The sequence below is a fragment of the Crocuta crocuta genome, unplaced genomic scaffold (genome assembly GCF_008692635.1).
Source record: "Crocuta crocuta isolate KB4526 unplaced genomic scaffold, BGI_CrCroc_1.0 scaffold101, whole genome shotgun sequence".
Lineage (NCBI taxonomy): Eukaryota > Metazoa > Chordata > Mammalia > Carnivora > Hyaenidae > Crocuta > Crocuta crocuta.
Genome location: NW_027527956.1, coordinates 2,972,573 through 2,986,453, shown reverse-complemented (window position 1 = coordinate 2,986,453; position 13,881 = coordinate 2,972,573).

Here is a 13,881-nt window from a genome sequence, read left to right as displayed (position 1 = left end):
ATCGCAACTTACATGTTACAGGAGAGGGTGTATTTCTGATAAAATGAAAAGAAATAAGCAGAAATTGTAGTTCAGATATCCTCTTATAAACAAAGAATTAAGAAAAATAAGTGAATTTGCTTCCCTCTTAATGTGTCAGCTTTTTCCTTCACAAAACTGGGTAAGAAGAGGTCTTAAGTACCTCTCAGACTTCATTTAACAGGTGCATTTTCTTTTCTTCAGTTATCACTTTCCAGTAACCTGTAATTGATTTCTATCTGTCATTGGAATAAAAACAAGCCAGCAAAGTATACCACCCTAGATAATTTTAACTTTGAAAGTTTCTTTTTTGAATCTCTTAAAAATCTTATCAAAATCAGAGAAAATCTTGACATCATCATTTGGGCTCAGGGTTGCAATAAAATAATCCTTTTCTTTCCATATTGACTTCACAATAGATTGAAAGACTGTCACATAAATCACATGAATGGATGAAAAAAATAGCTTTAATTGGTAAATCTGGAAAGTAGAATTCTCAGTCCCAGGATTACTCCGTTTTTACCCACCCGGGAATACATCAGATAGATCCCTTCGAGGTAGATCAATGACTGCTTTGTGGTGGAGAACAGAAGAGAAAGTATATTCTGACTTGGCATCTGGATTATGAACTGACAGGGAAGGTTTTGAGAAAAGACTCTGGTAGCTGGTTTATTATCTTCTTTTGATTTCACATCTCAGAAAAGATTTTCTTCCTAGTGGTGAGGCATAAAATGCAGGAGACCTAAGAGGGTTTAGAAGAAGTGACTTTATGCAAACTTAAACATGGAGAAGTTCTCCCTTAACACAGATGCTTTTATTCACATGTTCGTACACGCATTCCCTAAACAAACATCTGAGTTCTTCCTTTATGATGACCACTTGGCCTTCATCACAAAGACGAACCGTATAGTCCCTATCCTCAGAGAACTTCGATTCTAAAGTGGACTAGGACCCTTCAGCAAGAGAGATGGGGATAAATGCTGTAGTTAAGGTACCTCAAGATGTTGTGGCAGGGAAGATTGATTGCATTAAAAATTTACATTTCTGGGCAGAATCATGTTCATATGCCAAAAGGCAGGAGACAGCTGGGTCTGCTATAATGAATCCAGGAATTTTGGTAGAGTTTGCTTCTAAGATGTAATATAGGAGACGTGGAAAATAAGTAATGGAGTCCCTAACTTGCCTTCTGTTTCCGGTAAAAGATGTAACATGTTTTCCTAAAAACAATGGTGGTACATTAAGTAGTTTTAACCATGTAAGCAACACAATTAGGTTTGCACTTTTGAAATGTCACGCTGGCACCGAAGTGTTCAATAAATTCAAGGGGGAAAGAATGGAAGGCATTTAGAGCATTTAGCAGCCTGCCAAAGCAATTCAAGTAAAAAATCCTAAAGGGCCAAATTGTGTTCTTGTCGAGAGGAATGGATAAAGGGCTAGACACAGTTAACGAGAAATGTCAAAACACTGTTTTCTTTTGTTTTATGTTTATTTTATCTTTGTTAATGTCTGCTAGGGCACCATCCTTCATGCCTTCCCTGTAATATTCTCAGGCTGGACTTGCCAATACAGAAAACCGCTGTCCTTGGTAGAGGGGTGGCCACAGTTCCCGTATTGTGGGAATCATTGGAATCAATCCCCGTGGCAGCTGTAATTAGTCACATATGTGGGGATGTATTCCACTAGAGGCTAGTCAGTGCCTTTATCATTGGCAAAAATTCGTTGAACTAGAAGATAAATGGCAGTGAACTTGAGACCTGAAGCATAAGGTGAATAGGGAGATTTCTGTTACTAAACAGTAATGCATATTGACAATTTTATGAACAGGTATAATCTAGGCGATGAACATGTAGGTCAGCGGTAGAATGAAAGGATGGTAACATGTTCTCCATATAGTTGGACTCTACAACCATGGTGTCAACGGCAAAACAGAGCAAACAATGACATCATCACCAACCCAGTGCAATCTGCAATGGTTGACCAATCTTACAGCACAATTTAAATGCACAGTTTTCTGTTGCTCAGTAATATCCAAACTGAAATATGAGAAAGGAAAAAAAGTCATTGGAAATTATAAAAGGAAGATTAGAGGCAGGCATAAGCTTCATTCCCTTGAAATCCTTTTTAAATCTCTTAAATGTTAACCAGAAGAGAGAAAAATCTCCACAGGAAAATGATCAGAGGACATGATCATTCACAGAGAACTGATGGGTGGTCAAATTACGGACAAAATATTCAGCCTCATTAAAAATAAAAAATATGAAGTAGATGCAAAAGTTAATAAGTATTTTGCCTCTGTAAAAGTATAAAAGTAAAAATGGATAAGATGCTGACCTCCAATAATAATCAAAAAGTGACTGAACAGAAATACAAATTGACCTCAACAGTTTGAAATAATGAACTGTTGGTAATCCAGAGATGTAGCCCCAAAACTCAAAATTTAGCATATTTTAACCAATAAATCTATTTTTCCAGAGGAGATAATGAATGAATGTTTAAAAAATTATAGGAAGATTTTATTATAGGGAAGTACACTAGTGCAGTAAATTAGTATCAACTTACACACTCAATAATAAGATTAAATTTTGTTTCTTCCATAAAATGAGATTCATTTAGTTAATTAAAAATGATATAGTGGGAGACTTTAGGTATAAACTTAAAAGTAGACATACTTTTGGAAAAACTTATTTTTGAAATATTTGCTGCTTAGCATTGTTCATTTTCATAAATCCTGATCAGGATATACTGGGGACGGGATACCCCTAAACTCCCTATTCACCATTCTTCATGACAATAAAAGGCCTAGTAATCAAATTAGCTAAAATATATCAGCAACGATTTAGCGTACTCAGAGGCATCACTGTTGTATAATTTGCATTATCCAGTCTAAATGTTGCCAAGCGTTGGGGTGGGTATTCAATGGTATTCAGTGTTTGTGTCGTCATATTTCTTCACTCGCTCCTCTTTGCTTCATGTTGGCTATCTGGCGTGGCCACTACAGATTTCAAGGAAAAGAAACAGGCTCAGTGGATTCAGAAGGATGATGGTTTGTGGCAATGACACCTGGGGTAGAAATGAGAAATCCAGGGGCGCCTGGGTGGCTTAGTCGGTTAAGCGTCCGACTTTCGCTCAGGTCATGATCTCGCAGTTCGTGGGTTCGAGCACTGCGTCGGGCTCTGTGCTGACTGCCAGCTCAGAGCCTGGAGCCTGTTTCAGTCTGTGACTCCCTCTCTCTGACCCTCCCCTGCTCACGCTGTCTCTCTCTCTCTCTCTCCTAGAAATAAAAAAAATAAAAAAAAATAAAAAAAGAAATGAGAAATCCAATGTGACTCAGCTGCCATATGTCCAGGGCTCATGAAACTACATCTTTACGTGGACACAACAGTAGTTAAAATGGCCCTGATGAATCAAATGTCGTTGTGATCATGTTACTCCTGAAGCCCACATTTCTCCTTACTGGAGAAATTTGCCATACTCAGATTATTCCTGTGACAAAATTGCCTTCTCGGTTTTTTCTCTATGCTACACATTTTTCCTAAGAACATCTCTCTTTGTAAAACTTAGATTTTTGTCTATCTACTACACATGTATTCCCTTTCTACCTTTTGTTGAAACTCCCCTGCAGAGTGACTTTGGGCCAATGATAGTCATCTCTCTGCTGGTAGAACACTTGGTTAAATCAAGTATAAAAACCATGATGACTTATGTACAAGGAGCTGCCACTCTCTGATTTGTTACATAAGTGTCACCTCACTGGGATGATGATGAAGAGAGGTGGATAACGAGCATCCCAGTGGATAATGATGTTGCTGATGTAGATAAGAACTATAAAGGACCAGATAAATGATTGGAATTCTTATTCAATTTTCTACTTTGCAGCTACAAATATTGTAGGATTAGTTAAGTTGAAAAATGTGTTTACATTTCAGAGATATATTTCCTACATTACAGTTGAGTTCAATGCAGTATGAGAAAGTTTAGAAGAGTCCAAATGACCAAATTCCCAATGTTGGCATGGATCTCTGGTTGACCAACAGATGAAGACGAAAAGAAGACTTGCCTCGAGGGGACTTCTTGTAAAAGTGTCATATTCCCTGTGGTAAGAGACTCAACATAAAACGTATGTGGATATGGAAGGTTACAGAAGTAATTACATAGCTCTCATCCATCTCGAATCAGGGAAAGCACTTACACAATCTTTGAGTGGCATGATAAATAAAATCATCTGCATCTTTTTTTTTTTTTTTGATTTCTAAACATAGAATGCACTCTTCAGAAACACCAGTGCAGGCATCACTGAAAGCAAAGAAACACAACTGGGCAGAATGTGCTCATAATGTCTGCTTAAGCACGACAGTACTCCGATTTCTAAGACACCCCTCCTCATCCCTGCCTCCTTGCATTAACACCCGTGTGTCCTCACCCCGCCTGTTGAATGTGGTGTGGAAATAAATGAAGACCAACTAAATGCGGAGGAGAAGAAGAAAGGATTTTTTGTTCCGAGCTTCCCACAGCAAGGGAGTCAGCCGCCAAGACTTGCATTTTGGCAAACTCAAAGGCAAGTGCAGGAGCGGAGCACTTTGGTCAGCGGTAATAAAAGCTGTCCCCCTGGGAAGGCTGGAGGCCAGGACATCCTTTGCGATTGGTTAGGGGAACATACCTGACTTTCTCTGGTTGGTGTTAAGTTGGTCATGGAGACAGAAAATGAGAGATGCTGTCAGCTATCTCAATCACATCCTGGCCACTAGGGGCTGATTGTTACAAAAGTTAGAGAATTAGCTCCTGGGACTGGCACTAGGGACAGCACTCTGGTGTCTTGCAAGTCTAACCTGGCGGGCTGACATTCTGGGTTATTTATTTCCCATAAGGAGGGTGGTTTCCTAAGCAGGTTGCTGTAGGCTGTGGGCTCTCTGGTTAGTGGGCTGTACCTAGTGACTTTCTTCTTAGCAGCAGAAAAAAGCAAAGTTCATGGAATGCCACTTATGTGATCCTGGTACATGACATTGTGACTTCCGTCTTGCTGGCCGACTCTTTCTCTTCCTGGTGTTGAGGAACCAAGCTTCCATGTTAGGAAGGTCCACATGACAAAGAAACTGAGAGAAGTGTCTAGCTGACAGCCAGTGAGGGAATATGGCCTAGAGCAATGGCCATTCATGAATGGAATCTGGTCAACACCCATGCAAGCTATCTTGGAGGCAGAATCCTCTTTTAACAGAGCTTTGATAAGAGACTAAGCATGGAGGGCACCTTGACTGGAGCCTTTTGAGAGACTGAGATGAGGATAACACAGCTAAGCCGTGCCTGGAGTCCACAAAGACTAGGATATAATAAAACATGTGTATTGTCTTAAACTGCTAATTTGTGCATAATTTGTAGTGTAGCAATGGATAACTAATATAAGCATTAAACCTTCAGAGGTGAGATTTTCAGATTCCCAAACCCAAACTAATAGCATTAACATATTAGAGTGAAGTGTGTGTGTGTGTGTGTGTGTGTGTGTGTGTGTGTGTGTGTTTGAAGTTAATAATGGGTTTTGACTATTTCAGCCTGAGAACAATAAATATTAACTTTTTAAAAAACTAACTCCTTTTTCCTCATCCCAGCCTCAGGTAATAACTTCTCAGTGCAAAGTGAGATCAGTCCAAGAGAAGAAAATGTGCAAATTCTTGCAGATCATAAGAATACTGAGCATTTCTAGACAGTTATCCCAGCTAAGGATTTCCCGGAGTAAATCAGTAAAGAGTTGTTGGTTTTGACTTTTTCCTCCATTAATTAGCCAAAAGAAATGAACGAATTAATTGCTTCTTTTAAAGAATTTCAGTCCATGCAACTGTTGCATTTGTCTCTGTTAATAATAAGCTGTCACTCTGGTGGCAAGCCCAGTTGGTGTGCTTTTTAATTAACTTTTAATCGTCCTCTGGGCTCAATCACATGTAGGCACCGACAAACCAAATTGCTAGGCTTTCAAAGTAAAAGGCCATCATATGAAAACATGGCTTAATGAAGCTGTTCAGAAAGCCTGGGAAGCCCATGCACCTCTTTTCTCTCCTGCTCAGTGATCCTTGGTGAGTGCCCAGAGTGTTGCTGAGGAAGAGGGACAAAAAAGGAAAATACGAAATATGGTGGATTTTACACCTCAACTCTCAAGCAACCAGAGACTTTGCCTGAGTTTCCCTAGACATTTCTAGATTATTTTCTCCTATTAGGCAGGAATGAATTTTAAAAGAGAGCTATAACAAGAAGAGCTAACAGAAATGCAAATGTAATTCCACTTTGAGGGGACTAAAGAGTATAGTGCAGTTTGTCTCTGGCGCCATCGAGTTGGGAATTAGGATAAATGAAGAAGATTATTCATAGGATTTTAAAGAGCTACCCTCATTGATAGACAGAGAGGGCAGTCCGAGCGGACATTTTTCAGCTGATATTTCCACCTGACAGTGGAATTAGCCCATTGGTGTTCACATTTGCATGAGTTATAACATGATTCTGAGAAGGGAACTTGGAATAGAGAGAAGTTATCAAGAATCAGTATCTAAGGAGGAAGTATCAGTTAAGGAAGAAAAATAATCGGGCGCCTGGGTGGCTTAGTCGGTTAAGCGTCCGACTTTCGCTTAGGTCATGATCTCGCGGTTCGTGGGTTCGAGCCCCGCGTCGGGCTCTGTGCTGACTGCCAGCTCGGAGCCTGGAGCCTGTTTCAGAGTCTGTGTCTCCCTCTCTCTCTGACCCTCCCGTTCACGCTGTCCCTCTCTATCCTAGAAATAAAATAAAAATATTTAAAAAAAAAAAAAGGAAGAAAAATAATCTTCAAGAGATGGGAAACAAATGGCGACAGCCCTGTGAGGCGGTAATTCTGTCTGGAGAAAGTTCCGGAGCAGTGCATGCTGCAGGGGGGTGGGGGTGAGGGTGGAACGCAGGCAGATTCTGACAGATTCCGTGATTTCAGAAGATGAAAATGGGAATCCCAGGAGCCAACGTAAGAGGGCAGAGTAGAGAGAGCTCTCTGTAGACCTGACTAGTCTCATTACGGCACTCAGGTGAGTGCTGATCAGCAAAACACGTAGGAGGAACCCACCTGAGCTGGGCAAAGCATCCTGCAGAAGGAACCCCAAGCTTCCACAGGGCCTGGGAGAGCACGTGTGTGCTAAATTAGAAAAATAAGTAAAAATAAAAATTCTCATTATTCAGAAGTCTCATAATTCAGGAGAGCCAAGTTCAATCTTGATCAATCAAACTTTTGGGTGTGATCAATATATTTATCTTGATTTAGCAGTTATTTCATGGATGTATTCATGTGTCAACACTTAGCCAAACAAACTGTGCAGTCAAATGTATATCAATTATCCCTCAGTGAAGCTCTTTATATGAAGACCAGTAGCGAGCTTATGTTGTTATTCTAATATTTAAGAGGTAGTTATTGATGTAACATGATGAATTAATTACACAGACATAACATTCGGTAAGTTTTCATTTGTATGAAAAATAAGCAAAAGTAATCTGGTGAATCAAATCGCAGCATTTGTCAGCGGCGGGATGACGGGGGCCGGGGGTGTCTCCTGGGAAGCTCATCATTTGAGTGTTGGTGACATAGTGTACAAATACGTCTAGTTTAAGTAAGAAAAGGAAAGTTAAGGTTTTTCTTACGTGTAACAGTTCAATAAAAAACTTAAAATTGAGCACCTTTATTGCCTTATAGCACAAATCGAAGTCATGTCTTCTTAACAAAAGAAACAATTACTATAATAAGAACATATACTAAATATAGTGCGGATATTTAATCTTTGAAATATTAAACATTTGACACATTTCACCAAATTTAAAAGATACATTAACATATCAAAAATGTTAAATAAAGGCTAAATAAAGATTAATTGATTTGAGAGAGTGCATATGTTTTTCCTACTTTTTTTGTTTTTGTGAAATATCTGGAAAGTTCTAATTCCTTGTGAATGCATTGGAGCTTATGATTTATCTTATTCTTAAAATGTTCCAGTACAGGATGTGAGTTAGATGATGAGAGTGTTCTTGGGCATATCTAACGGACTTGAAAATTCTGTAAGATGTTTGATGAAGTTGATTATGGACTTAAAATTGAAGTGAAACAAACAAGTTACTGAAAAACTATCCACAGTTAAATTTGGTAGATTAAGCAACCTGCACAGGCAGTGAACCAAAACTTTTCCTTTATTCCAGCAAGGCTTTGTTCAGCCTCAGACTTTGTACATTTTTTTCCTTTTTATTGAAGGTCAGAGAGTTCACATTCATTGTTACTTTTATTTTTTAACATTTGACTCCTATTTTTCCTTACTCTTTCTCTTTCTCCTTTTGCTGCATTCGCCAGATTTTCTATTGAAAAGTTTGAATAGAGCTGTAAAGGAATAGCAGAAAAATGGCTGGGATCTCCTCACTTGTCAGATAAATCCCAGGGTGCCTCTGCTATCTAACCAACATATTGATTGATTTCTTTACTCCTGGAAGTCTGTGACATTATGGCACCATTTAAGCTCCAAAATGAAAAGTCTTTGCCTTGAAGGTGTGCTGTGTTACAGGTACATGTCTGTAGTATCCATGACTGAATATCATTTTGCAATTTGAAATATTCAACAAATATCCCTGTATTTGGGTTGGACAGGAGCTCATTTGGGACATATTTCATATAGTGTGAATATATTAATCATCTCATACACTAGCTGACCAATTTATTATATTTTTTTGTTGTTTCTCCTTCTTCTATATATTTTTAGGTCTTTGGCTTCACTAATGCCCATAAAACCAAAGAAAGTAACATTGTTTTCAAATCAGTGTGGCTGTTATCATTGAAAGTACTTTTAACTAAGTAGATTTTAATAGAGTAGATCTAGCAAATGTTCCACATTTATCGTAACTTTATTTCTATAATATAAGGTTTTGTGCTATCCATTGTTTCAATATCAAAGTATCAATATTCTACAGTTCAAAAATAAGCTGTAAAAATTAATCTAACCATATATTAGGTTGGTGCATAAAACACAGAAAAAATATTTCTCAAGTGACTTTACAATACAGCAGTTTTTGCAATTCCTTCAGGGATTCTGAGAACAAAAAGGGGATCAAAGAAATTTTTAACTTTAAAATGTATTCACTAGATTTATTATTTTGAAATTATATAAGTAATATAATTAAAATATAATTTATATAAGAACATAAAATAAATCCATTATCATATTAGTTTTAACAGTACTGAGATTTTCTATAAATAACAAAAGAGACTCTGTATGAAATCGAGGAAGTTAAAATTAAAAAATATAATCTAAAACTTCACATAGAAATTTCAAATGGAATTTATGAGCTCGTAAAATGTATACTCATCTGTCTTGCTTTTGTTTTGTTGTTTTGTTTCTGAGAGCTGCTTTTTATCTCAGTACATGATTAATGTATTTAATATAATGAAAGGAAAGAAAAAATAGTCATGGAAACTAATAATGAATAAATGCATCTTCTGAAAAAAAATCAACAAAGTAAAGCATGTCCTAATATTGAAAGGAAAAATGTTGACAGAGGGACAAAGAAAACACAAATACACAGAACGAGAACCAGCAAGGAGAGCTAACTATCGAGAGAGAGAGAGAGAGAGAGAGAGAAGGAGAGATTGAGATTAAGAGAGACAGAGTGAGAGAGAATCATTAAGCACTATATTGAAAGAAAGTACACAAATTTACATGAATATCTAGAAAAAATGAGACTATGCTATGAATATATATTACAGTAAAATAAATCCCATTAGAAAGAGAAATATGAAAAAATATTTTCTATCTAGCACTACCTCCAAGTAAACCAGCTTTTCTTATTTCATAGCTCAGTGATTATCAGTAATGTAATAACATCATCCCGTCATAGGAGAGAATTTAAAAAACAGGGAAGATAGGGGAATTTTAGGTAAAGGCAAAGATAATGAAATTAATAAATTAAAAATTGAAAGGGTAAGATGATGAATAGAGAAAAAGAGAGAATGAAGCAATGTACAGTTAAATTTTTATTTTTGAACTCAATAATATGCTTTGGAAGAAATGGGGTTTTAGTGAAAAATATTTATTTGCTAGATATTTTCTGGAACACAAATGAATTTTATTACACTGAATGGAAATATTTATAGCATATTTACCATACAAAAATACAGAAGAATATTTATGATTTGTTTATAAGTACAAATTGTATTTGGGACTAAACTGAAGCCAGTGATTAATATTTGCTATAATTTTTTCTCTTCCTTTATTTTAACCCGACCATATGAGAATAATTGCATATATATTCTACTAGTTCTTAAGAAAATGACATTTTCTACATATAATTATTAATATCCCTAGATGTATTTTTACATAAAACATGAGGAAAGTATCTAAATTATTTTATTTTTCCAAATAAACCTTGTTCTTAATACCATATATTGAAAACATGAGTTTAGTAAACTGACCAGATAAAAATGATGCTAGTTTGTGGGACCCTCACTAACATACTCAGTTCAATTTTTCCCCATAACAATGTTGCCACAAATATGATGCCTTTAAAGACTCACATTAGGAATGCACAATATTAGGAATATTATGATATCCTAATACATGTATTTAGAATATATAAAGATAGGGACACCTGGGTGGCTCAGTCGGTTAAGCGTCCGACTTCAGCTCAGGTCATAATCTCACAGCTCGTGGGTTCGAGCCCCGCGTTGGGCTCTGTGCTGACAGCTCAGAGCCTGGAGCCTGCTTCAGATTCTGTGTCTCCCTCTCTCTCTGACCCTCCCATGCTCACACTGTCTCCATGTCTATCTCAAAAATAAATAAAACATTAAAAAAAAAAGAAATACATAAAGATATAAAATAACTACTTAGGGGCTCCTGGATGGCTTAGTTGGTTGGATGTCAGACTCTTGATTTTGGCTCATCATGATATCATGGTGGTTGAGATTGAGCCCCTGAGGGGGCTCTGTGCTGGGCATGGAACCCGTTTAGGATTCTCTTCCCTCCCTGTCCTTCTGCCCCTCGCTCACTCGTGTGTGTGTGTGTGTGTGTGTGTGTGTGTGTATCATTATATTTATCCATTCATCTATTGATGGACAGTTATGGTTACTTGCACGTTTTGGCTGTTGTAAATAATGCTGCTATGAACACATATGCACAAATATCTGCTAAAGTCCCAGCTTTCAATTTCTTTTGGGAAGGTATGTATTTCTACAATATATTTCTACTTACCTCCCTCAAACTTTAATAATTTTTGAAATATAACTAGTCTCCAGAAAGTATGTATTGAATGCATACACTTTATTCTCTGGCCCGGTTATTTGGCAATTCTTTCAAAATGATGACAAAGTTTTATGGATACTCAAATCTTTAAATGCATTAGCTTGGACTCATTCCAAGAACATCCCATCAGTACAGGCTGCTTCTATAGAAATACAATAACATATGCTTATATTAGTATTTTAAATTTTAAAATAGTTTTAAACTGCATTTGAGATGTTTACATAAACTTAAATTACTAGCACACTTTCCAATTATTGGAAAATTCTACACCCCTTCAAAATCTATCCTCTATGTATCTATGTATGTATGTATGTATGTATGTATGTATGTTACTATGTATCTATGTATCAATGTATCAATGTATCATCTATCTATCATCTATCTATACCTAAAGTTGTTTCATAAACATTAGTTAATTCCTTCTACTCTTTAGCAGTATATAATAAAAGCCTCCTAACTTATACATTAAAATTATTTTGTTATCTGTTTGCTCAATTGTTCAATAGTTATGTCTACATATTTCCCTTAATGGCAGATTATTTGATTTTTCTCTTTCTTAATTATAATTGAATAAGCTTTAACTATAATTAATAATTGACTTATACTACTGATAATTCATCCCATTTATTTCTAGGCTTACTTATTAAAATTGTTCTATCTGACTTTACCAGTTTCTTCAATTACATTGGTAAGTATTAACTGTTAGTAATTTCTTTTCAAAATAATGTTTTAAAAATCATGCTGCTAAATTAAAATTGTAAAAACTAGTGTTGACCCTAAAGAAAGCTAAAATATAAATTTTCTTCACTCGAAGGTATTCTTCCACAGATTGCATTCTCTTTCTTCCAGTTTTACATTTTATTGTAATTAAGAAAATTGAACATTTAGGATCTTCTTAATATGTTGGGGTTTCCCAATTTATAGATTAGGAAGAAAGAGTTAAATAGCAGTGTTCAAATTTACATCTACTGCATTCTAATACACTTTGAATTTGCTCCTTAAATAGGCTGACATGTGGCAAATGAAATTTAATGTTGACAAATGTAGAGTAATGCAAATTAGCCTCAGATATAATAAGTGACAGATAAAAAATTATAGATAATTGAAGTGATGTATGAAGACCTTGAAAAAGACATTCAGCTGTTTACAAACTTTCAGGGATCTTCTCAACTAAAAGGAAACTCTGTGCTCTTTCCTGAGATGTCACCAATTAAATGAAAAGTCCAAATACCTTCAGTTATATACTAAGTAATGTTTAATTCCACCACACGGATCCAAATGGAAAAAGTTACCTTCTTATTCTGGCCAAGTCATACATCTTCTAGAGAGACAAGTAACTTTATCTCACGGTAATGCTTTCTAAAGTACTTGAGCACAAAAGAAAGGCATTTTTCTTACTATCTATTAACATCTAGAGTGCAATTGTTGTCATAAAGACCAGAAAATACTGCCAGAGTGTTCTGGCCTGGAACTCAACTCCAGTACCTTCCAGTAGGAAAGCAAATATGAGACAACACGCCCTTGTCAACTCCTGAGTCCCAGGTCAGCTATTTAAGACATCCTTCTGTCTTAGATCAGATGCTGTGTGTCTTTCCAGTTCAGGTAACTGTACTGGCCATAAACCAATAGATTAAATTTTGTTTTAACTCCTTTTCAATGATACAATTATTGAAGACACAATCAAAACCCCTGACCTATCATTTTAAAAAATGAGGCCAATTTTAGAATATCTAAAAGCATATTTAGAAATGTTTTTGTTTTTGCATCTTTCTTTAATGTTTACAACCACAGGAAGCTGGAGATCATTTTCCTTCATTTGTCTCTACCCCTTAAAAAAATAAAAGATCTGAAATCTCAAAGACTACATGTACCACAAAATAATTGAATTAGAATTTCCTATTTGATGCTTTTAATTGCTGGAATTAAACAGAATGGTGCACTTATATGTATTTCATAGATAACTACACATGGCATACTTGTATGGTCATATATTAATGCATTTAATTGGTTTTAGGCATGTACAATGTATGTTCCACATATTCTTATGTGAGTTTAATTCTTTGCCACACCGTTGTAGATTTTAACAAAAGAAGAAATTTAACAACAGTGGTTAATAATCTTCTGGTTTCCTTAGTTATAAGTAATACAGAGGAGTAGAAAAAAATAAAGCATAAAAGCATACATTTTTAAAAGTTGTTTTAATGTTTATTCTTGAGAGATAGAGAGAGACAGAGCATGAGCAGGGGAGGGGCTGAGAGAGAGGAAGATATGGAATCTGAAGCCAGTTCCAGGTTCTGAGCTTTTGGCACAGAGCTCAATACGGGCTTGAATCCAGGAGCTACGAGATTGTGACCTGAGCTGAAGTTTGACACCTAACCAACTGAGATACCCAGGAGCCCCCAAAGCAGACATTTTTAAATAACTTTCAAAACAAATTTAGATGAGAGAGTTTTTAATGCCTTTAATTTTTATCCAACTACGACTCTTAAAAATTAACCTTTGGTAGTCAAAGACTGACTTATATAAGTCTTCTCCGTGGCACTCAGTACATAGCTAAGTACATCTGAAACTTGACAAAAATTGTTTTTGATAA